Raw genomic sequence first — 24,696 nt, 5'->3', positions numbered from 1 at the left:
TCTACCATCTACGCGTGTGTGAGACACTGTATGTCCTAGGCAGGCCACAAGGAGGACAGCTGACCCAGTCCCACATTCTAACAAGTGTATTCTCAGAGAACATAAGCAGTAAACCAAGAGCACACGTGTTCTAGGCACCGTGAAGGATGCACAAAGGAGCGTGGGAATTTCTAATGTAGTGTGAGGGCCAAGGACAGACTTCTCTTCTTCCTTAGCCATAGGCTTCCTTCCTTCCTTCCTTCCTTCCTTCCTTCCTTCCTTCCTTCATTCCTTCTTCCTTCCTTCTTCCTTCCTTCCGTTTATGCCTGCCTTCTCTCCCTCCTTCTTTTCTTCCTTCCTTCCTGTATTATTTTTGGTTTCTATGTGTAGCTATGGCTGTCCTGGAATCCACTCTTTGGACCAGGCTGGACTCTGCCTCCCAAGTGCTATGATTAAAGGCCTGTACCACTGGCCATGTGGCTTAGCCACAGGATTTTAAAGTGAGTTCTTGGCCAACAGGAAGTGAGAGGAGGTGGTGTATAAACATTTGGATTATGGAGAGAATCTTGCCATTCCTTGACCCTTCTGATAGCTGGAGTGTTGTCGTGATGGAAAGCCATCTTGAAATATGTAGAAGAAGACACCTTGGCCAACGACACGGAAGGGGCTGGTCCTGAGCTGCCACACCAGCTTGTTATGAGGGAGAGAAGTAAACACCTGTCTCACTTAAGCTGTTTTCAGTTTGATCTTGCAACAGAGTATCCAACAAATAACAGTGATGGAATGGCAGTACCTGCTGCCTCGACTCCATGTGGCCTTCCCTAGAGCACAGTAACGTTATCATCAGTTTGTGTTACAGGAACTGTGGCTGGGAAAGATCACCGTCTTGCCTGAGGTGAAGCCAGTTACCGAGATTTGAGATCTTTGTCTCAACTGTCCGCAGCTTTGTCTATTTCATTAGACTTAGAAGCACCCATGAGATCAGAGAGGTAAACCTCTGGTGTTTGTGACCATGTTTCCAGAGAGGATCACTGAGAGGATAAAATGTACCCCAAGGGTGGATGGCACCGCCCCATTGCCTGGATGTGGGGGTGGGTGGGTGGGGGTGGGGCTCTTCCTGGCCACCAGAATGTGAACTGCTCTGCTGTGCCAGGCCCTTCTGGCCACAATAGAACTGAGTTGTCTGAAGTGAGCCAAAGTAAACCATTCTAATTTCTCCATGTCAAATAATTTGTCACAGTGTGGTGGTTTGAATATGCTTGGCCCCAGGGAGTGGCATTATCATAAGGTGCAACCTTGTTGGAGTATGTGTGTCACTGTGGGTATGGGCCATAAGTCCCTCATCCTAGCTGCCTATAAGCCAGTCTTCTCCTAGCAGCCTTCATATAAAGATGTAAAACTCGCAGCTCCTCCTGCACCGTGCCTGCCTGGAGGATGCCATGTTCTTGCCTTGATGATGATGCACTGAACCTCTGAACCTGTAAGCCGGCCCCGATTAAATGTTGTCCTTTATAAGTCTTGACTTGGTCATGGTGTCTGTTCACAGCAGTAAAACCCTAACTAAGACACACAGAGAAGCAAAGGCTGAATGATCCGACTAGGTTCAAGAGATTAGCTTCCACTCCTCCCTGCCTAGATTGTTTCTATTATTTCTTCTATCTAGATGAATTTTCACCGAATCACCCCCACTCCTGACTGCCAGACCAGTTCTCCCACTGACTCTTGGTCTTGGTGATGTATTCCCTGAACAACCCTAGTAGTAGGTGTATACATCTACACAAAGTCTGGGGCCAAGTGTAGACAATAGCCACTCTTCTCCAAGATCTTTCATTGTGTTCTGAAAGGGAGCATTTGAGTCATCCTCAACCACACCACAACCAACTCAACTTGACTCTCCCACGTACAAAGAGCCTAGGAATTCTTAATGACACCAGAACTTGGAGAGCCCAGAGGACCCTCAGCTCTGTCATTAGTGCTGTCTAGACATCTTAGCAGCCCAGCTCCCTTGGGCTTTCCTTGGGATTCTGCAACAGAATGATGTTGCTATTTCATTTTTTTCTCAGCCCTCTAACTGACTGCTTTGGGGAACTGCGAGCTAAGCCCTGCTTACAAACCCTGCAGTCACGGTTCTCCCATCGGGCTCTCTCTTTGGGTTATGAATCACTTCTGGGGTATAGTGTTTGAATAATTCAGATTGAAAATATTGATTTTTATTCCTCACAGACAGGAGACAGCTTTACACATGCCTTTGGATTTAGTGGGCATTGTGCAGCTCCAATAATTGAAACTTAGAAGGACCTTTTGTCTGCAGATGACGGAAGCCCACAGGGAGACAAGGAAACTGGTCCAGAAGGTTGCCATGGAACCCTACAGCTTTGAGCTAGACCTGGGAATTAGAGGCAAGGTAAAGCGTCACACACAAACATCATCTAAATAAGCGCGGTCACAGAACTCAGGCAAGTCTCACCCAAGCCTTCCTCTTTCATCTAGGAATGTGGCCTTGTGGCTACCAAAGGCGTGCCTGAGGGCCAGGCTCTTCCCTCAGTATTTCTGTTGCTTCATGTTTCTGTTCTCACAAGTTACCATATTTGTTTTAGGACAGGAAGCCACCCAGAGAACTCTGTGACCTGAGACTCTGAGGAGGCCCTTTCTTTCCTAGCCTACGCTCTCTTGGGGGTGGTTCACACGCCCACTCTGTTCTGCCTTCTGCCTGTGCCCCTTTACCGGCTATCTCAGCCAAGTCCTGTTCATTGAGCTTCTGTCCACATGTCCATCTTGCTTGTGGACCTCTAAACCTAGATGTCTCCCAGGCTCCTCCTACTCTCCATGACCACCCTTCCCCCAACCCCACATACATTCCCAACTATAGTGGGACTTTTGGATACACTGTGGTGTAAATAAAGACACAAACTTGTTAATATTTTAAAGCTTGGACCTTTTAGCGAGGGAAGCTTCCTAGCCAGCTATCTAGCCTAACCTGATAGCCCTCGCACTACACCCTGCCACATGGCCAGCTCTGCCTTTCTGCTCTGCTCTGGTCAGTCCGTTCACCACCCTATCTTCTGGTCATTTCTTCTCCCAGTCTCTCTCTCTCTCTCTCTCTCTCTCTCTCTCTCTCTCTCTCTCTCTCTCTCTCTCTCTCCATTTCCTGCCCAGCTATTGGCCATCAGATTCAATTCTAAATTGCCTCTAGGCTAGTGAGGAAGGATGACTATTTACAAAATATGAGACCAGTGACAGGCCATAGAAATAACAACACCAAGATCCTGCCAGCTTTTAGCTCTCTGCTGGTACAGAAATAACAGTTGAATATACAGAGACACGCCTTCCCACATTGCACCCCAACACCCAATCTATGTCTTGTTTTACGTCCCTTGCTGACATCTCCAGTCACCCCCATCTGAAGCTGAGAGTCAGTGTGGTGTGATGCACTGTCCAGTGACCTTTAAGTCATTCTTCCCTCCCTCTACCTTCTAAGTATGTTCCAAGTAGGTTCCTAACAGAGCTGTCCTCCAGCACTCTCATTCTTCCAACTCATTCCCTGCACAGCTATAAAAGTAATTGTTACGGTTTAGATCTAGAATGTTCTGCAAAGGTCATATATTAGAGGCTTAGTTCCCAGCTTGGCACTGTTAAGTGATAGAAGCTTTTGTGAGAGGGCACTTATGGGAGGTTTTTAGGTCATTGGGAATGAACCCTCAAATGGGCTAATGGGACCCTTGCCCCTCCTTTTTCTTTTTGTTTCTGTGCTGCACACTGGCACTGTCATGTGATGCCTTATCATGCTGACGTGGGGCAAGTGGACCTTGCCACCAGACAGAAGACCTGGTACAGTTAAAGCAGGTTTAAAAACCACTGGGGAATTTTTATAATTGAGAATGGCAGGCGTTGGAACCAGTTCCCCAGCCAGGGTCCTGGAACACATAATTGTGACATCCCATTGAGTCACACAGGGACAACACCTGGAGTCCTTCCCTGTGGAAATAAAGCATCCCTAACATCTCAGGCTGAGACAATGAGAAGCTTCTACCTCTGGATCCCACCCTACCTCCCCGAAAGGTTTGTAAGGTTCCTATCCCCACGGAATAAAGTGCACAAGGTAATTTTCCAAGAATTGTCTGGGGTGGCTGTCTTACTGAGCTGTAACAATCCAGGGGAGAATTTTCTCTCCTGAAGCTTCATTGCTGGACCTTGGCTGCCAGGCTCACGCTTTTGCTGCATCTGCTTGCAGCCACATTTCACTGCTCACCCGGTGGCTCTGTTTCCGACTTCTGGCTGCAGTAACAGAAATGAAGCATCCACCTGCTCTACCCCAGCTTCCCCTTGGAGGGCTGTAACACTTTGGCCGTTCCAGCCAGGCCAGAACCCCTCAGATCCTTTTGTTCTGGACAGACCAGGGATCCTCAGGTTGTGTCCTGTCTCCCCTCGCTCCAACATCCCAATGGTGAGACCGACACCCAGCCCACCATGTTGGCATAATTATTGTGGACTGTGTAAAGATTATTCTTGTGTTATTCAAGTGCTGGTTCCTATGCTCCCATATCTGGTTGCAATCTGGACATGGGCATTGCGTTGTTTACTTTAGGAATCTCCCGTCTCAAAGTTGTGTAAACACAGCTATCCCAATTATGCTCTGATTGGTCAATAAATAGCTGATCAGCTAGTGACTGACCAGAGGAAAGAATAGGACAAGACTTCTGATCCCAGTGAGGGGAGGGAGAGAAAAAGAGGAGGAGAGGATTGGCAACAAGGAGAGGCTCCATGAGCCACCGTGAGTGCACACCTGGGCCAGAGAGAGCCAGATCAATACGGAAGTGCAAGTGGGATTTTGGCTGGGAGGTAGCCAGATTATTTTAGAGGACCAGAGTAGATTAATAACTGCTCAGTTATTGTGTCATAAATCTTATTAAATAAGTCTAATAGTCTCTGACTCTTTTATTTGGAAGCTAGCCAGGATGAAGAAAGAAATGCTACTTTTAAAGTTTCACTAACATTATCACATGCTCAGAAACATAGGCAGGGACGTTGTTTAACGCTTTAAGCCCAAATAAACCTTTTCTCTTTATAAGTGGACTCTCTAAGGTCTTTGTTATAGTTACGGAAAGCTGACTGACTGACAGTAATCTTTTAAAATATAAATCTAATCATTTTGAGGTTTTATAATCTTTTCAATGGATCACTCATGCTTAAAGTCTAAATTGATAGGCGTGAAAGGCCTTGCTGGTCTTGCTCTGGCTATACTGTGGCCCCCTCTCCACTTCCTTCATTCCAGATGTTATACAGTCGATATCAAGGGCCCTTTTGGGAAACAGAGTTCTCGGATCAAGTCCCTATATAAGCTAGGGTTGCATTGCATATAATCGACACAATTTTTCCTTATTTATTTACTTGTTTTTCAGTCCCTGACTATATTGCTAATTTGGCTTTGAGCTCCTGAACTCAAGAGACCCTCTTGCCTCAGTTTCCCACATAGTTAAGACTACAGTGAGATTCCAGTACAGCCTGCTCTGTGGTAGGCCATGTCTAACTTACTTATGATACCTGTTACACCATGTCTTGCACATAACCATTCTATCAAATTAGAGGCTAGTTATGAGAAAAGGGACTGCATGCATTCATTTCACATTCATTTACAGATCAAGTCTTCTTCCTGAATATCTTGAATGTGCAGTCCTTGGTGCCTGTGTGTACAGGGATTACCCACAGACAAGACTTCTGTGTTCCCACACCTCTGGGTTTTTTGCCACATGGCCCCGTCTGCCTAGAATACCCTTACACAATCCCCTCTGGTCTCCTCCCAGCAAGTTTTGCTGACCTCCTTGTCCTTCACTGCACCCAGAGCACACTGTCACCTGTAAAGTCTCTGCTGGCTTAAACAGGATGAACTGTATCCTGTCTGTCTGTCTGTCCTGTCGGGCGGCTCACCTGACACAGCACAAGTGCTCATTAAGTGAGTGTGGAAGGCGTTTCATAGAGTGTCAAGGCTTCATGAACCTAGGATGTCTTCCTCCCAGTGCTGGCTCTGACCCTTCTATTTTGTCGAGGTTCTGTATTGGTAAAGCTGAGGGCAAGAACAATCTTAAATCAAGAAGTGAGGGCATAAGTCAAGAAGGCACATTCTTAGCTCTTTCTTCAATACCTAGGACAAAAAAAAAAAAATCAAGAAAGAAACAAGTAGTTTATTAAAAAAGTCCTCTTTATTAAAACACAAAGTATTTCGTTTTTAAAATTATAGGGGGGTTTTAAATTATGTGTTGTGGGATTGCCATATGCACATGAATGCTGGTGCCCTGGGAGGCCAGAGGTGACAGATTCCCCAGAGCCAGAGTTAGAGAAAGGGGTGAGCTGTGTAGTGTGCGTGTTAGGAACCAAGCTCAAGTCCTCTGGAAGGGCAATTCCACCTCTTACCTGCCGAGTCACGTCTCTGGCCCATCTCCTATGATTGGTCCGCATAGAAATATTCATTCATTGAGTCACTGAACTATCCATGAATCACAGAGACTGTAAAACACCTCCTCGAGGTCAGGGCCTATGTTAAATATTAGGGATATGCAGCTGAGAAAGAGCTAAGTGTTCAGGAGGAGAGGCAGGATGATGTGCTAGGAGCTACAGGTGAGAAGGCATGAGAAGGACTGCTGGGTGAGAACTCCCCTGCCCCCTTTCTCCAGCCTCTAGTCTCTCATTAGCCCAGATTGTAATTAGCTTTGACTGTGTTCCCTACACCCACTGTAGTCAGACTTCCTTGAGCACGGAGACTGACACTTGTCCTTGCATTCATTCAGCATCGTTTATTAAATGCCTCGTGTATGCAGAGGCCTGTTAGGGTCTATGGTCTCTGCAAAGAATAATATTGACTCATAATATGAGCCTTTGTGGGGTATGTGATGTGGTTCATTCGTAGTTCGGAACATAGCGGGATAGGGAAGCACTTTTGAATTTTAATTTTTAAACTGTATAGGTGTGGGGGGCAGATGTGTAGGAACATGCATATGGAACCCAGAGGACAACAACCTAGATGAATTGTCTGCCTTGTTTCTTAAAACAGGGTTTCTGCCAGGCCTGGAACCCACCAATTGAACTAAGTTCGCTGATCTTCCCATCTCCACCTCCCAAACTCTAGGATCACAAGAACTTATGTCTAGCTTTTTCTTGGAACTCATTCAATAGACTAGGCTGGCCTCGAACTCACAGAGAGCCTCCTGTCTCTACCTCCCAAGTGCTGGGATTAAAGGTGTATGCTACCAGGCACCAGTTCCTTCCTTTCCTTCTTAACACAGATTCTGGCTGTTGAGCTCAGGTCATCATTGTTTCAAGGCAAGTACTTTACTCCCTCAGGGGAGTGCTTAAATAAATAAAGTACAGTTAGAGGGAAGTCCTGCCTTAAATATCTGGAGAGCAACATTTACTCAAGGCTACTTTAAGGGCGGAGCTAAGACCAATGCAGAGCTGTAAGAACTTGTCAGAGAAAGTGCTGGAGAGAGGAGAGGAGGTGCCTCTCCACCTAGCTGACTGCAGGCAGACACAGAACTTTCCCAAGACATGAATGTGATGAGGACTCTTATGAAGTATTGGCATAACTGAGGATGCAAGAAAACAAAACAGGTGGAGTCCAGTTTTGGCCAGAGTTCTAGACACATGGTAGAGAAATGCTTGCCGTCTCCCCAGATTGAATTGGGTGGCATGGCTGGCTGATGCAAGGGAAGCCTGGAAAACTTAAAGCAATTATAAAGGTGGTGGCTTTCTCTTCCAGGCTGCCAGTCACTGGCCGTGTGCAGATCGGCAGGAAGGAGAAAATGTAAGCAAAGCAAAAGGGCGGGTTAAGAAACATGGAAATGGGGGTTGGGGATTTAGCTCAGTGGTAGAGCGCTTGCTAGGCCCTGGGTTCGGTCCTCAGCTCTGGAAAAACAAAAACAAAAACAAAACCAAAAAACATGGAAATGAAGCTGCGTCTGAATTAACGAACTTTATTGAGTAGAACACTGGTTATCTAGCGGCTTCCTGGTTAGCTTTGGTCAGGCCTCCCATCTTAAGGGCTCAACAGCTCTGTCTCAGTGGGTCCAATGTGAGAAGAGAAGGGACAGCAGGAGGGTACCTGCCTCCAGAGCCTGCAGCAAGAGGAACAACCAGCTAGGCTATGGCATTTTTACCAACTGAAACTCAGCAAGCTTGTATCGGCTGTCGGACATCCGGTGTGGTGTATGAGCAGTCATATTCTTAAGCAAATCATGGCTTTTGCCCATAAAGATGTTTATATCTATTTAGAAGCTGTACACCTATAACATCTCCATTGGACATAAAGAGGGGAAAAAGCTGTTGTGCACACTGCCCAGTGCAATGTCACCCTGCCTTTATTTACATTGTTCATTGTGCTTTATTGTATAGTGCCAATAATTTTAAAAATTGTCTGTTAGCTCCAGCATTAGGATGGACTTTTAAAAACATGTGTTTGTAGTAAAGCGAAGAATCACGGTGCCCTTGTAAGGAAAAACAGTGTGATTAAAGCTATTTCCCTTTTCTAACATCTACAGTTTTAAAATGTCTTCTTGTATAGTAGCTTCCAGGTTGGATTTTGTTTGTTTGTTTTTGTTTGTTTGTTTTTTGTTGTTGTTGTTGTTGGTTTGGTTTGGTTTATTAATCCAGATAACTTAGGCAAGACTAATTATTTTGGGAATATGTATTAGTTGGGGCATTGATACATTTTACTAACTTCGAATACCTCTCCTTTTTAATTTCTAAAAATCCTAATGGTTATTTTGGCCTCTTCATCAAAAGGCACAAATTGCTTTAAAGTACTTAAGCACATAATATTAATTTACTGTCTGATGAACTGTGGTTTTCTGTGTAATCATAAAACTATTGCTTAAATAGAATTGTCCCCTTGGTTGAGTGTGTGCTATCACCACTTAGGTGCTAGTAACATTGTGTTGCTTGAAAACATAGTGCTCTGAGTGTTGCCTGTGGAGTTCTAGGTTAGCCCTGGGGAAAAACCCAGCGTAGACTGGAGTCTTCAGACAGGAAAGATGACTGCTATTCAGACTATGTCCCTCAGACAGGAAGCCCCCAAACTACATTGTGTGTATTATAAATGTGGCATTTCACATTTTCTATGTTAGTTACAAGCTGTGTGCTTTTACTGTCATGCAAGTCCTTAAAACACTTCACTACAAAACACATCTTTTTAAAAGTCCACCCTAATGTTAAAGCTAGCAGACAATTTTTTAAATTGCTGCCACCATACATTAACATACAAGGGACAATTTAAATAAAAGCGGAGTGACATTTCACTGGGCAGTATGCGTTCTTTTTTCTCTTTATATCTATATCTATATCTAATTGCTTAAAGTGGGATTAATCTTTAATTTCTTCTTTTATTTTCATTAGTGCCTCAAATTCAATGCTAAATAAAGCTCAGAGCTTAATTCAAGGGAAAAAAGAAAAGGAACCGGTATGGGGAAACGGAGAGTTTTCTGTTACAGAAAGCCGTTCTATGTTATGAAATGATAAAAGTAAACAATGCAAAAGCCTGTAGGAAGATTTTCCAAGAGGGCCCAAACCAAGTGACCTTCAGGTCCTCTCTAAATCTGGCGTCTTATCTTTGAAAACATTGAGGTTTGTCAAAAATGTTCAGCCATCAACAGAAGTGGCGAACTGGCCGTTGATCATGGAAATTTTCTCCAAAAATGGAAACAAGTAAATACATTTCTCCTGACAGTTTCATAATGTTTTGGCCCTGAACATTTGGTGGTGTGGGGACTTCTTTGCCTGGTTGGCACCTGAATTGAAGCTCTTGGCCAAGCTTGGCTCTCAGGAGGAATTCCAGGGGCAAGAGGACACGTTAGTGTCCATAAAAGAAGAAAAAAAGTGCAAAACCATCTGGCCTGAATTGTAAGTCCATGCAGTGAACGATTATTTAGCTGCCAAATGAATTAAGTAGGTTTATATGCACATGTATGTGTACAATATTAAGTTTAAAAAGGAAAATTCAAGAATACCATTCACAGCATGACGACTTCTGCATATTTCTAAAAGGCTACGTATAAATCTGTTCGCGTATTTTTCCAACATGAGATTTTTATTTTTTCTTACATCTTTTAAGATTTTAATATAATTATATCATGCCCCTCTTTCCTTTCCGTCCTCCCCATCCTTGCATTTACCACCACCCCCTTGCTCTTTTTCAAAATCATGGTCTCTTTTTTAATTAATTGCTGTTACACACATGCACATTATGTAATACATTCCTAAATACATAAGTGCAACCTGCTCAGACTGCACACTGTTCCCTGTATGTGTGCTTTCAGGTACTGGATAAGCAGTTGGCGTGCTCTTCCCTGGGAAACATCCTTTCTCCCGCTCTCAGCATCCCTTAGTCGCCTGTGGTTCTGTGTGGGGTTGAGACTGTGAGGCCTTTCTCTATCCACTCTAGCTGCCTATTGGTGTCCCTCTTGTTCAGGTCATGTCTGGGCACCCATGTCGGTGAGACTTTATAGGCGTGGCCTCTGAGATTCCTAGGAGACACAGTCTCACATTAAGAAACTGTTTACTAGCTGGGCAGTGGAAGCAGAACGCCTTTAATTCCAACAGAGATTTAATCCCAGATGAGAGGCAGACAAATGGGCCTCTAAGTTCAAGTCTGAGGCCAGCCTTGTCTATAGAGTGAGTTCCAGGATAGCCACAGAGAAACTCCATCTCAAAAAACCAAAAAATCAAAAAGAAAGAAAGAAAGAAAGAAAGAAAGAAAGAAAGAAAGAGAAAGAAAGAAAGGAAGGAAGGAAGAAAGAGTCTTTTACTTTGGTAAGTTCTTACTACAGAAAAAGGGAATGGAGAGATGAATTTCCTCTCTCATTTGCTATGTTTCTATATTGATTCTATCTTCTAATTATGTGCCTACACCCTTGTCTGTTTAATGCTGACAGGTCTTGCCTGGATCATGGGATGATAAGCCAAGTTTTTATTTCTTATAATTTTCTATTTAAAAATGGCTTTTATTCCCCCAAAGGCAAGAGAAAAGGGAGTGAAGGCTAACCCGGGCATCACCAAGACAGATTTATAGCTTCATTTTTAAACACACAGAACTACAGACAAAGAGGCAGAGGACTGGGAGAAGGGCTTCTTGCTGAAAACCTGATAAAAACAAGTCTGAGCCGGAGCAGAGACCAGATCTCTTGGGTCTAGCGTGACCCACAACTCTACCATCAGAGAGAACGGAAAGGGCGGTGGGGAGGGGAATCAGCCCTTGAGGAGACTTGCGCATTCGCCAGCTGACTGGCGGGCTCACGAGACTCTCAGCAACAAGACCCACCCACGCGCATGGCTTTCCTTTATCGCTGGGACAGACGCTAGCAATGTAAAGGAGGAAGGGCTATTTTGGCTCACAGTTTCAGAGACACCAGTTCCTCATGGTGTGAGGATGTGGTGCGGCAGAACCTTTATATCATAGCGGCTAGGAAGCACTGAATATAGGACTCGGGACAAGAGGCAGCCCCCAAGGACTCACCGCCAGTGACCTACCTCCTGTAGCTAGGTGTTGCCTCCTAAGGCTTCCAGCACCTTCCAATACTACCTGGGCACGAAGCTCCCAACAAAAGAGACCCTTGGGAGGTCATTTCATATCTGAACTAGAATACCATCTTGCCTTGAGTTCTCCAGATCAATCCTAAAGCAGGCCATGGGAAGTTTAGTTTCTTAACCCAAAAAGCAAAACACAGTAAAGACCTCCTTACCATGTGTCTCCGGATTCTCGTTTTTCCTAGGTGTTCTGTTGATTGAAGATGTGCTTACAGAATTCAGTGCTGGCAATAAGTGACGAAGGGGGTCAACTGGGACTAAAGGCAGCCCAGGGGATTCAAAGCTGTGTGAATGTGTGACCAGGTCGACCTTCTGGTTCCTCCGCCAGCCCTCCCAGATCAGGTGTCCCCGGATTTTCACCTATATTCCACACTTTGGACTGCAACCTGACCTTGAGTAGGGGTCAGGGGTATCAAGGTCAGCTTGGGGGCTTGCCACAGGCACTGGGAAGAATGTGGAACCCAAGAGTCCTCGGCCAGGCTCATTATGCTGCAGGCTCTCTCAGAAGCTCCAATGTTTCTGTACCTAGTGTGTCAGTTCAGAAGTAGAGAACACAGCTTGTTCATTCTCCACCGGTATAAGACCAGTGAGGTGACCTGTCAGTGAGCCCCTTTGTATCTGACACCACCCACCATTTGGGACCCTCTCTCTTGGGTGGGCAAGATCTAAGGCACTGCTGACTTGGCTGTGTTTCTTCTCTGTCAAACTGAGTTTGATCCAGGAGGCCTTGGAGGTTGGGCGTTTCAGTGAAGGTGGTATGCCATCTGCGGGAACCATGGCAGGCATATTCTTAGGGTAGAGATTGAGAAGCCCCCTTTTCCCGAAGGAAAGCCACCAGTCAGCAGAGGCATGAACCTTTGTGCAGGTTTGTGCCAAGTTTTTCACCCCCTGAACGTTGGAGGTGGATGCCACTTCCTTCTCAGGTAAGAGCGAGACGTGGTGCGTGGCAGGGCCCTGTGACTTTTGGGTGACTCAGTCTGCGACCTTTCAGAATACATCTCAGAGAGAGAAGGTGGGGAGTCTGAGTTTGCTCTCTTGCAGAGAGGTAGCTGTTGTCATTGCTTCTTTTCAACTCAGAGACTTCAGCTGATCCTACCTCCTGGCTCAAGGATATAAACATCATTGGTCTCCCCGAAACCTTTTGAAAAGGTCGTCACTTCTGTATTCCTGTTTCCCCCTAATCTTAAATTCTGCTTTCCTGCCCAAGCCACACTAATTCTTGGGCGTGTAGTGTGCCTCGTTCTATTTACATACTTTATTGCGAAAGCTATTTCTTTGTAGTATTAATTCATATATGTGACCTATCTCATTGTTTCTACTGTCTCCCTTGATTTTTTTCTACTGTTAATGAACTCCATTCATGTTGCCATGCAGACCTCTGTCCCACTGTGTAGTGTTCCCTGGGACGCCTGAGTGATTACGCAGTGGGTGCCACATTTGATGCCCAGTTTCAGTGAGGGGAACTAAGAGAGCCTTTAACTCTCACCACGAGTAACTGCAGATGCCTCCACAGGATGAGAATTTGTGGAATGTATCCAGCTAGGGGGACTTTCTGTATGCTCTACTGAATGTGAATCAGGAGGCCAACGTGCTCCCCAAGGTGACTCATCGCACCGAATGCTCTGCAGAATGCTTGCCAGTGCAGTCTTCTCTCAAGTCCACCCTCTCTGCAGCACTGTTCAAGAGCAGTCACATCTCACATCTGCCACCCTTGTCACCGAGCGTCTCTCCATATTTTACCCATAGAAAGAGCCATGCAGGAGCATCTCGTGGCTGTTTTATTTTTCATGTGGCTTGTGAGTCTCCCTTCACATCTGCTGTGGTGGATGTGAGGCGTTCTGCTCAAGCTCCTGCTTAAAAATTAGATACCCAGTTCCCAGCTATTCAGCCTTGACATCATGTAAGATTCTTCATGGAGATTACCCTTTGACTAAAGGAACTGCTTCACCCCAGTTCATGACCCACTGATGGGGTAGCATCCATCCAGTGACTAGTCATGCAGGTGGGCAGTCTCAAGTTCTTGGCCCAAGTGCAGGATGTATCTGAAGGGACTAGCCCACAGCAGCCACACCCCATGGCGTTGGTAGAGGCCTGGGCTATAACGGATCACTGTTCAAACTCTTAATCTGCCCAGTCTTGTTTCTCTCCCTTGGTCACTGCTACTCATAAGGCCACCTCTAAGACCACACAGCTAAGCATCTCTGTGCCTGAAACCCAGGGAAATGGACTTAATGCGGGGAATTCTATTTATGTAACACCCATCTGTTTCTTTTCCTCTTTCTTATTGCAGTCATAAGTGTCCAAGAGCCTTCTACCAATGTGGGGAATTTTATTTATGTAACACCTGTTTCTTTCCTCTTTCCTATTGCGGTCATAAATGTCCAAGAACCGTTTGTATTCTTCACATCAAATCCTCATTCATAAAGATATCACCGGCATAGGGGCTGATGGGAGTGCTCAGCTGGTAAAGGCCTTGCTGCATCAGCCTGGTGACCTGAGCTCCATCCTGAGGACCCATTTAAAGGTGGAAGGAGGGGACAAATTCCCAAGGGCTGTCCTTAGACCTCCTCCAGCACACACATGTCCACACTCACACATACTCACAGCAAACACATGTACAGACATATCACACACACAAATGATAATAATGTTCTTAGAAGATATTACAAAGACCTACACCTATTCTGCCGCCAGCCTGTGAGCTTAGTCAGTGACGTATTTTTATTAGACATTTCCTAATTTTGATATACTCGAATGTCTAAAGTCTGCTTGGTAATTTTTGCTTTTGAAGCTTTGTTTTCATTCGAGTTTCCTAGATCTCGAGGAGAGCTCCTGGCGCTCTGCTCTATAGATTCATTTCTGCGATTTTTCTTTAATATTTTATACTTTCGTTTCAGTCATGAGTGCCTTCTTTTGTATAACGGTATCAAGTTGAGTCCAGATTTATTTTTCATTTTCATCGCTTATGTTTTTATTTTATGTTTGCTTGTTTCTTTGTTTTAGGCAGGGCCTCAAATAGCTAAGGCTGGCCTCTAACTGTCAATATGGCTTGGTGTATGCGGTACCGGTGAACAGCAAACCCAAGACGTCATACATGTAGGCAAGTACTGAACCATCCGAGTTATAGCCCCAGTCGCACTTTCATATTTCTCCTACAGTGAACCAGGTTCCTAAATGCCACTTGATGACTCTCCCCCCCTGCGTGATGCCCCTTTCTCCTTTAAGTTCTGACACAGACATGGTTCTGCATTTGAACTCTCTGCTCCGCTCCACTGATCTATTTGTATATTGCTTTGATTGCCGTTGATATTATTAGACTTTAATATGTCTTAATATCAGAGAGGGTAAAAGCCCCCCCCCCTTCTCCTTTTGTAAGCTGCCTCAGCTGTGGGTCTCTAGGTTCAATCTAAGTGCCTTTCCTGCTCTGCCTCTCTCTAGTTTTAGAATAAATTTGGCTCAAATGTTTTGAACTTTTTATTCTGGCTTTGTTTGGGCCAGAAATCCTTGGCTGGACTGGCATAGAAGGCCTGCCAGCCGGCATATCTGACCGGTGACTTGCGTCATTGGCAATGCACAAGCACAGACACACACACACAAGCATGGGGGTGGGAGCGAGACACGGGATATACACAAGAAGTCAAGCCAAGAGATAGTATCTAGCTTGCACTGGCCACTCTAAAGCCCTGACTAGTCTCTGCAAAGTAGATCCAAACTGATCCCAGAGAAACTGTCAAAGGCACACAGACTTTAATGAGCCTGGGAACCTAATCAGAGGCAGTAATGAATGGTATAGACAGCCTAGTCCTATCAAGGAGAGCACCCTGCCAGGACCTGTGGTGACTCGGTTCTGACTTCTGAGGGTTGCTTTCGAAGGTTAGTAATTGCCACCCAACATCTTCATCGCCTCTGTCACTTCCTCCTCTCTGTTCCCCAGTCCTCCGCTTGCAGACACGTAGCGGTTTCATCCGTGATAATTAGGAGCCCAGAAGCAGGCCGCAGTTAGTCATCGTTGGTGTGAAGATGACAGGCGCTTCAGCTCTGGGGGTGTGGACGGGTTTAGACACATCAGAAGTAGGGGTGAAGGGAGAAGTTGGTACAGGGAATGAGGTGACTCATCCCGAAACCTTGAGCACCAAGGTCAAGGAGAGGGCAAAGACTTTCCTAACGCAAGTCTGTGTTGTGATGGGGTGAGACTTCTGCTAACTTCTACCTTTTTTTTCTCTTCACCAAAGATCATAGAGCCAAGAGATGAACTCTGGTTCATACAAATAGCTCTTCTGGCATTAACCTGGTTTTACCAGAACGTCTTCTGGGTGTCTGTCTCTGACAGGTCCCAACATAGTCTTTACTTTTATTTGTTTGTTTTGCTATTAGGATTCAAACCCAGGGCTTTGTGTGTGCTAAACTTGTGTTCTCTCCCCTGAGCTATGCCTCCACCCCCTCCATAATTCTGAGAGTAAGTTCAGCTTGAAGGATTTCATCTGTCAGCTTTGTTGAAGCCCAGCTTGGCGGACAGCGGTGGCGGCTGGATCCTTCTTCTGTTCTGTTGTATTATAGTCATATGCTGTCTCTTTCCCCAAAGCTCTGACTTCAGTCCAGAGCCTCAGAGAACAGAGATTTTCAAGGGACTGGCTGGGTTCTACACTGCAGAGTCTCCACGATGCTGGCTGCTGGCTTCATGTGGGGAGTGAATGTGATTGCTTAGTTCTGTGGCTCTTTCTGTCTGACCGCAGTCCATCCCCATCCCTCCCCCATGCTGGGGTACAGGGAAGCCCATAGCCACCTGCCTGCTCCCTTTGGGAAAGGTTTATATACTGTGCCAGTTCCATTCTGTGGCTATGATAAAACGCTGCAGCTGAAAACAACTTAGGGGAGGAGAGACGTTTCCAGGTGGTCATCTGTCATGGAAGGAAGTCGGGGCAGGAACGCAAAGTAGCAGCTTGAAGCAGAAACCATGGAGGGGGGCTGGGGATGTAGCTCAGCGGTAGAGCGCTTGCCTAGCAAGCGCAAGGCCCTGGGTTCGGTCCCCAGCTCCGAAAAAAAGAAAAAAAAAAGAAACCATGGAGGTTTCTACAAAGGGAACAGGTGACCGTGGGCCTGTGTGCATCAGCCCCTGCCTCCAGGTTCATTCCTGTTTGAATTCCTGGGCTGAGTTTCTTCAGTGATGATGGACAATGTGGAAGTTTAAGCAAAATAAACCATTTTTCCCCCTGGGTTGCCTTTGGGCATGGTGTTTTTTCACAGCAGTGATAACCCTGACTAAGACAGTAGGTAGGACACATACTGATTAGAGCCTAAAAGGGCCTGGAAAGTACCTTTGTTTGATCTAGAACAGAACACCTAGAGGTCAGAGTACAACAAGCTTATTGCCTTGTCTTACTACACCTATCAACCACTTCAAATGAGGCCTCAACACTTCTTCCTTCTCTCCTTCTTTTGCTCTGGGAATACGTTGGGAACTTAATTATCCTCCAGCTTCCCTTAAATGTAACGACCCACATTTGGAGTGTCTGTGGGCCACACCGGAGACTAGTCACTGGGTCTTATACAAAGTCAAGCATGGCAGAAGAATCCATAGTGGACTTTTGGGGACTTCACTCTGAGACATAGAGAAGCACTCTATCTAGCCTCTCTGGAGTGGGAGGAAGTGAACAAGAGATAGATGGCTTCTCTTCAGAATCAGCTAGGCAAGGAAGCAGGCAACGTTTTAAGAGGTGGCGATGAGGGCTGGAGAGATGCTACCCCTCCAGTGTTTGCTACATAAGCACGAGGGCCTCAGTTCAGATGCCCAGCACCCACATATAGAGACAAGCACGGCTGTGTGTGCTTGTAACCCCAGCACTGCCAGGGGTGGAGACACGCAGATGCTGGGAGCTAACTGGCCTGCTAGTCTAACCAATTGTTTAGATTCAGGTCCAATGGGAAACACTGTTTCAGAAAAGAGGTAGAGCATAATAGTGGAAGTCACCTGACATTAACATCTGGTGTCCATGTGTATATGCCCAGGCACACCCCCCCACACTGTTAGAGGCTTGGCCTGTTACTATGTTCTATAACACTAAAGACTGGCCCCTGACATCTGGTTGCCTCCTGACAAGGAGATCCTCAGGGATGAGGAAATCCTCACATACATCAAGTGATGTTATATGGCCTTGCTCCTTAATTTAAAACTATTGGTTAAATAAAGACGCTAACAGCCAATAGTTGGGAAGAAGAAAGGTAGGCGGGGCTTCATTTGCTGAGCTTGTGTTTTGGTCTGAGGCAGAGACTAAGAGGAGGAGGAAGGAGGAGGAGGAGGGCAGAGGGAGAGGAGAGAAGTCATGGGGTAGGTAGATCGTTAAAGCATGTCTGTGAGGCTGGCCAGTTGGAGTAGGAGTGGCCCAAGCAGAACATGGCAAGTTTTATGTCCAGGTTACTGACGGGTAAGTAGACAAGATAGCAGAGGGTTGATATCTGCCCAGCTCTAGTGCGTTAAGGCTTATTATAAATATAAAGGTTTTGTGTCTTTTATTTGGGAACTAAAGATCAAAGGCTGGATAGAAACCCCTGATTAACTTTTACAGTATCACATGTAACGTGTACATGCCCAGACACACCCCATACAAACATACGCCCACACAGACACTTGAACATATACAAGTACTACATTTACAAAAAGACAAAACAGGCAAGATGCTAGTTGCCTAGGAAGGGCCTATTTCGAAGCCTAGAGACCCAGAACACAGGTAAGTAAAATATTCTTGAAAGGAGATACCACAGTGGTGGGGACCAAGCTGCTGGCTAGACCAGTGCTCCCCTGGAAAATCAGATCATCCTTCTCTACTCCCCCTTTTTCCCCATCAATTTCAGACTCTCAGGAAGAAAAGAGGATTGCTGGGAGATCCAACCCCACCATCACCAGGCAGATGCTGAGCACAGCTGGTAGAAAGGTGAGAACTCTGGTAAGGATTCTGGAATTCCTAAACCTCTTAAACCCTTGGGTGTTTACACATCTAAGTAAGACTCAAGAACCCACAGGCCTTATTCTCGAGGACTGAGAGTCTCTCAAACACTCAGACAAAGATCCTCTTTGTAAGAAGAGCCATTCCATCCTACAAACAGACTTTTATAGGTTCGGTTCCCCAAGGGACATTAACTATAACTTTTCACATGTCAGACTTCTAGGCCAGTCCTTGTGGCCCAGAGATTTCTTGGTGCAGGTTTCAGATTTGGCCTGGCAACTTTAAAGGAGACCCCTAAAACTTAAGCCACACCAAATTACCCCCTACAAATGTTGCATGTGGATAAAGAAACACGGCAGAAGCAGAAATGGGTTGGCAAGGCTGGATAGCACGGTTTTCTCTCTGGGCCATTGTTTCTGCTCTCTGGGCCACCACAGTTCTCAGGAGCTTCTGAGCTGTTCTGTCTACCTATTGACAGCTTTGTAAGTCAAACAAACCAGGAAGGGCAGTTTTGCCAGTAATATGTCAGAACTGCTCTCTCTGGTACCTTCATGAGTTTTGAGGTCTGTGGGTTAAGGAGAAGTTTGGGTTGAAAGGTTCTTAGACTCCCACGTGACCGACACAAACAGGTGTATTAGTCTTTTCATTACTGAGCTTGAAGAGCCAACTCTGTGCACTTACAAAGAAATGAGGTTTGTCTGGCCAAAGTCCAAATAGCACAGAACCCTTGTACGAGGGCCCTCTTGGTGACGTCAGCTCACAGCAGATGGCATCTGTCCTAGTGTGCCAACTTGAGCGAGGAGAAGGTTTCTTTGGCTTACGTTTCTGTGTCACAGCCTATCACCGAGAGAAGTCATGACAGGAACCTGAGGGCAGAGACCGAAGAGGAACGCCACTTCCTGGCTTGCCCAACTTCCATTCTCATGGGACTCAGGACTGCCAGCTCCGGGGCAAAGAACAAAACACATGCACACCAGAGCAGCAAGAGAAAGGACTGGACAAGGAGTCACACCAGGCCTGCAGACAGTCGACCACCTACCCCGGCTAAAGGAGAAAGAAATGCTAAACTAGAGTGTGTATCCACACTGGCTGATCCTGAATTTCCAACCCAGGGCACAGTGCACTCACTACATCCTACATGGACGAGCATGGTAAACAGGCTTCATTCAACCCGCTTCCCCGGGGCCGTCGGTCTTAGCTGGTGTCCAGTTCTGCTTGCGTTCTTCTTGCAGATCATCCCCTCTGATACATTTTCTGTGGTCCCGACTATTTCACCTCCCTCGGTTTGACAGGCTAAAATGAATATAAATGACAAAACACAGTGATAGCTCCACTCTGGGCTGGGATAATGGCACATTCAACTGGAGCTGGAAGCCCTGTGGACAGGTTGCCTCTTTCTGGAGAGTAACCGTGCACTAGTCAGAGCCGAGGCCTAGTGTGATCAAATCTCTCCATGTAGGGGAGCACAGCCTGAATTCATGAGCCCCAAGGGACAACTGATATAAAAATAACCATATTGGGGTTAATAGTTCTGCTAAATTATAAATATTATAAATATCCAACTGGAGACAAATTGGAAAACAATTTACATCGTAGCTACAGAATTCTAATTTAAACAGACAAATGCAAAGACTATTGACACAAGAAAATCTGAATATGAAATAATCTTTTAAAAAGACAGATTTTTTTTTAAAAAAAGATAAAAATACTTATTCAAATTTCAACCGGAAAACTAGACAAGCATCAGAAGAAAATGACCAGAAAAGTAGAGATTTTATAAGCCCTTGGGTTTCCCTCTGGGGATGCTCAGAGAATGGTAGGGAGCGTCTCTGAGATCATTCCCCTTGGGGACGGATGACACTCTGCACTTGCCATGACTACTGCTCAAGTGTCTACAGAAAACCCTCACTTCTAACCCATTAACCCTCTAAGCCATTTTTAAAGAAACCCAGTCACAGTCTACGGGCTTTGGGAAGCAGACGCTGCAGTTGAACAGCCAAGATGACTCCATGGTAATTAGTTTTCACTGTCAGCTGACTGGATTAAGAAACACCTAGTGGTGGGAGGGCTGGTGAGACGCTCAGAGAATAAAACGTTCACCACCCTATGACTGGGGTCCTGTAGGTGTGGCAGGACAAGGGTAATCCCAGCTCTCTAGAGACAGGGGACCCCTGGAACAAGCTGGCTGGCTGGACTGAAACGGTGGAAAGCTCCCTATCTAGTGAAAAGGTGGAGTGTAACCGAGGAAGACACTTAATTTCAACCTTGAACTTCCACACACATACACATACATGTGTACACACACACACACACACGTGAACATGCATGTATTCACACCTCATGCATATACAAAATAAATGTAAAGAAACATGTAAGGATTCACATGAGGTGCACCCTCTAATGAAAAGGTGAGAGCTTTTCAGACGGGATGTGCAGAGGGAGAGACCCATTTCCAATGTAGGCGGCATCATTCCCTAAGCTGGGCTCCAGGCTGGAAAAGGAGAATGAGAAAGATAGTCGATCATCAGCCTTTCTTTCTCTCTGCTTCCTGACCCGCCTGTGCCTCACGGGTGCCTATAGATCTAGATGTAAACTCTCAGCTCCTCTAGCACCATGTCTGCCTGGGCCCTGCCATGCTTCCCACCATGATGATAGCGACTGAACCTCTGAAACTGTAAGCCAGCCCCCATTAAATGTTTGCCTCTGTAAGAGTTGCCTTGGTCATGGCGTCTCTTCACAGCAATGAAACCTTCCCAAGACAGCTGTGCAGCCACTTTGCTCAGTAACCTGGAGCAGATCACTCTCAGACCTTGGGGAACTTTAGGGATCAGTTCCTCTCTGGTCTTTATTGATCTAAGGGTCTTTACTGACATCCTGGTGTTGTGTGAGTCTGGGTTTAGCAACTCATGGCTAAGAAAAGAGCCCTAAATAGAATTCCCATCATTCCAAGGCTGAGAATCCGTTCAGCCATCTGGAGCTCTGGAAGCTAGGGCAGCCCTGTGAGCATACTGCAAGGACAGGGTCCCACCAAGGGTTAATCAGAAGGGAAACAACAATCAAACACAAACAAACAAACCAACCAACAACATTCTGCATGGTTTTTGCCATGGACACACCAGTCGGTTGTTTGCTGAAAAGGTGAAGGACCCAAAAGTTCAAGTAAGAAACACACTGACTCTGAAAGATGCCTTGGCATCCTGACCTTGAGTAGTCATGGAGACAGACCCTGAACAGCTCTGGGACAGACAGGAGGTGTAGTAAGAAGAGTCCATTGTCTCCAATGGAGTACAGATTGTCTCCATCACAGCCGCCCAGAGAAACAACCAAGCACAACATGAGTTGTCTCTAAGCCTCAGCCAACTCAAACTCAAGAGAGAGCTTTGATATAAGTCAGGAATTCATCAGGCTTTTGTGATCGGCAAGAGAAAACAGACATCCTGTAAGAGGACATATCTGGTTTTGGGATATAGAGGGGGCCCTTCCTGCCTCCTCAGCCTCTAAATCTAATGATCATTAGATCTGTGGAAGAAAGGCGGGCAGACTATGGACAGAAAGAAGAGAAAGCATTTGTCTGTTTTGAGCAGAGAGAATGGTGGCCATTTGATGAAGCTCTTCTGACTAAGAATAATTGAATAGACAGTGTGGGGTGGAAGGTAGGGTGGCAGGGAGTCCTCTCTACCTCAAAGACCTACCATCTTTTCTGTGGAACCATAGGGGTGGGTTTCATTTGAATAACAAATAATTTATAATTTTAGTGACTTAAAATGATTGTCTTTTATTTGGTTGTGGGCTGGCTGGGCAGTTCTAGTCTGGGCCAGTTGGGCCGAGCTCTTCTGGGCTCTTCTGTATCTGTGAAAAGCTGGCACAGCTGGTCCCGTCCTCATGCCTGGCAGCTGACTGGGCCTCACGCCTCTCAGGATCTTTGAGCGTAAGTTTGTTTGCGAAGCCCAGACTTTCAAGAGTAGAAAAGAGGAGACTTTAGAACCCTTTGGAGGCTAGGAGTGGAACCCGTGTCTTGTTACTTTTTTTTTTTTTTTTTTCAGAGCTGGGGACCCAACCCAGAGCCTTGCACTTGCTAGGCAAGCGCTCTACCACTGAGCTAAATCCCCAACCCCGTCTTGTTACTTTTGAAGATTGTAAAGGCCTTGTTTTATGTGCATAGATGTTTGCATGCAGGAATATAAAGTCATCATACACAGGCCTGGTGCCCATGGAGGCCAGAAGAGGCTACCAGATGGCCTGGAACTGGGGTTACGGATGGTTGTGAGACATTAAGTGGGTGCTGGGAACTTACCACAAGAGTGATAAACACTCGACTGCTGAGCCATCTCTCCAGCCCAGCCTTGTCACATCTGTGTCCTTCAAAGCAAGACAAAAGCCACCTAAGGTGGCCAGTTGTCCCAGTATACCTGGAATTGAGGCTTTTCCCAGAATGTCAGATTGTTTTTCACTGTGAAAACAGGCAACGGTGGTCACTATAATGGCCAGCCCAGACTCCGTGGGTGGGAGACTTAGCTAGACATCACTCCAAAGACTTACAGGAGGCCAGTACACACATGAAAAGGTGAGCACCATTAGTAATCATTAGAGAGATGCAGCTCAAAGCCACGAGGAGATGATACTCCTTCATACCTAATAGGATCGTTCTTTTCCAAAGCAAAACAGTAAAAACAAACCAAACACCCACAACATAAAATAACAAAGGACAGCAAGGGTATTGAAAACCTGAAGGGCTGTGCTTTCGCTGTGGGGATGTCACATGGCATAGCCACTGTGGAAAAGGACCCGGCAACCCCTCTAAATTAAACAGAACTACTGTCTGAACCAGAAACCCCAATGCTGCTTATACACTTAAAAGAATTAAACTCAGGGACCCAAACAGATGTTTGGACGCTCACTGACTGTGCTGCCAGCCTCTCCACAATTGCAAATGATGGAGGCGATCCAGGTGTCAATCAACAGATGCCCGGATGCACAAAGCGTGTGTGTGTGTGTGTGTGTGTGTGTGTGTGTGTGTGTGTGTGATGGAGTGTCTACCATTCTGTCTCTAAGAAGGTGATTCTGACGCAGGCTGTGGTGAGGGCTAACCTTAACGAGGCTGTGCTGAGTTAAATAAGCCAGGTATGCAAAGACAGGAGCCATAGAATTCTGCTTACATCCAGCACCAAGTTCTCACTTCACCCTGGCTGTCGCTGAGGGCTGTGTATGGGCTCAGTGTGAAGTTAGTCTTTGACATAAACGGTGTTCCTATTTTACAAGAAGAAAAGGTTCTGGAGATGAACAAAGTCGATGGTGTCACAACCATGTGAACGGACATAATGCCGCAGATGTTTGCACTTGAAAGAAACTACAATGCTAAAAATGTACACCACATATATCTTATCACGATGTCTTTAAAAGAAGAAGGAGGACAGGGCCCCTAGGGCACCCTCTCAAAAGGAATGGAAACTATTGTGGGTACCCACCCCCCACAATCTGCCACAGGAATGAAGAACTTAACTAAATGGAATTGAGCTATTGAAGGAGTTCATAATATTTGAGGAGATGCTCTGGGAGACAGCACGCAGAATCCAAACATTGCCGGCTTAGACGCTGTTTCCTTCGGGAGCTAATAGTAGTAGCTGGTGATTATTTACTCGAGTGGAAAGAGAAGTAAAATTCTAGACGTCCCGTGTTGCCAGGGGAATGAGAGGGTGAGGCTGGCTAGTAAGCCGTTAGCATTGTCCAGAAAAATAGGATCAAACAACAACTCAGAGTCTTAGGAGAATCACTAAGATATTCTAAAGGATTGGACCTGTTTCTAGCTCCCTTTACAGCCCTGGCAGAGAGCTGGGCACAGAGGAATCCATGAGGAACATACCTGTGTTCTCATCCTTTCCTGGAGCTCTGTGTTTAGAGGAAGCCTTGCTGTCCAGAGGAACAGGTTGGAAGGAGGGTGTCAGAGGTGTGGGTGGGAAGGTCTGCCAGGCTGAGAGTTGCTAGAGGAAGCCAGGGCATACGACCATTTACAGCTACCAGAAGCCTGGAATACTGCGCTGGAAGAAACTGGGGGGACATCTTGTCCACACTTCCCACAGGAGAAAGCACATCAAAGGCTTGTTTAGCACCACTTTAGAAGCAGGCTAACCTGGTAGTAGGAACACGTTTTCCTCACTGTTATAGTTACAGCTGAAATTCTCCGGAATCTTCTCCATGCTGATACTGAGAG

The 24,696-nt window shown here is 45.9% G+C and overlaps 1 long non-coding RNA gene across 4 annotated transcripts in view; it reads right to left on the bottom strand.

Annotated features, from left to right (window-relative positions):
* LOC148002642 (uncharacterized) overlaps positions 1-24,696 on the bottom strand; it is a 71,165-nt gene that overhangs the window by 4,506 nt on the left and 41,963 nt on the right. Inside the window, exon 3 of one of the 4 annotated variants that reach the window (XR_015633097.1) lies at positions 5,905-6,118. The exons of 1 other annotated variant lie outside the window; for it this stretch is intronic. This is a non-coding gene — a long non-coding RNA (uncharacterized LOC148002642). Of the gene's footprint in view, positions 1-5,904; positions 6,119-17,995; positions 19,782-24,696 lie in introns of those variants that run through there. 2 more of the 4 variants (XR_015633099.1, XR_015633100.1) reach the window with 2 other exon arrangements.

Source organism: Rattus norvegicus, chromosome 11 (assembly GCF_021556685.1).
Source record: "Rattus norvegicus strain SHRSP/BbbUtx chromosome 11, alternate assembly SHRSP_T2T, whole genome shotgun sequence".
Taxonomy (NCBI): Eukaryota; Metazoa; Chordata; class Mammalia; order Rodentia; family Muridae; genus Rattus; species Rattus norvegicus.
The sequence above is the reverse complement of the archived record's forward strand: the minus strand, read 5'-3'. Positions and strand labels throughout refer to the sequence as shown.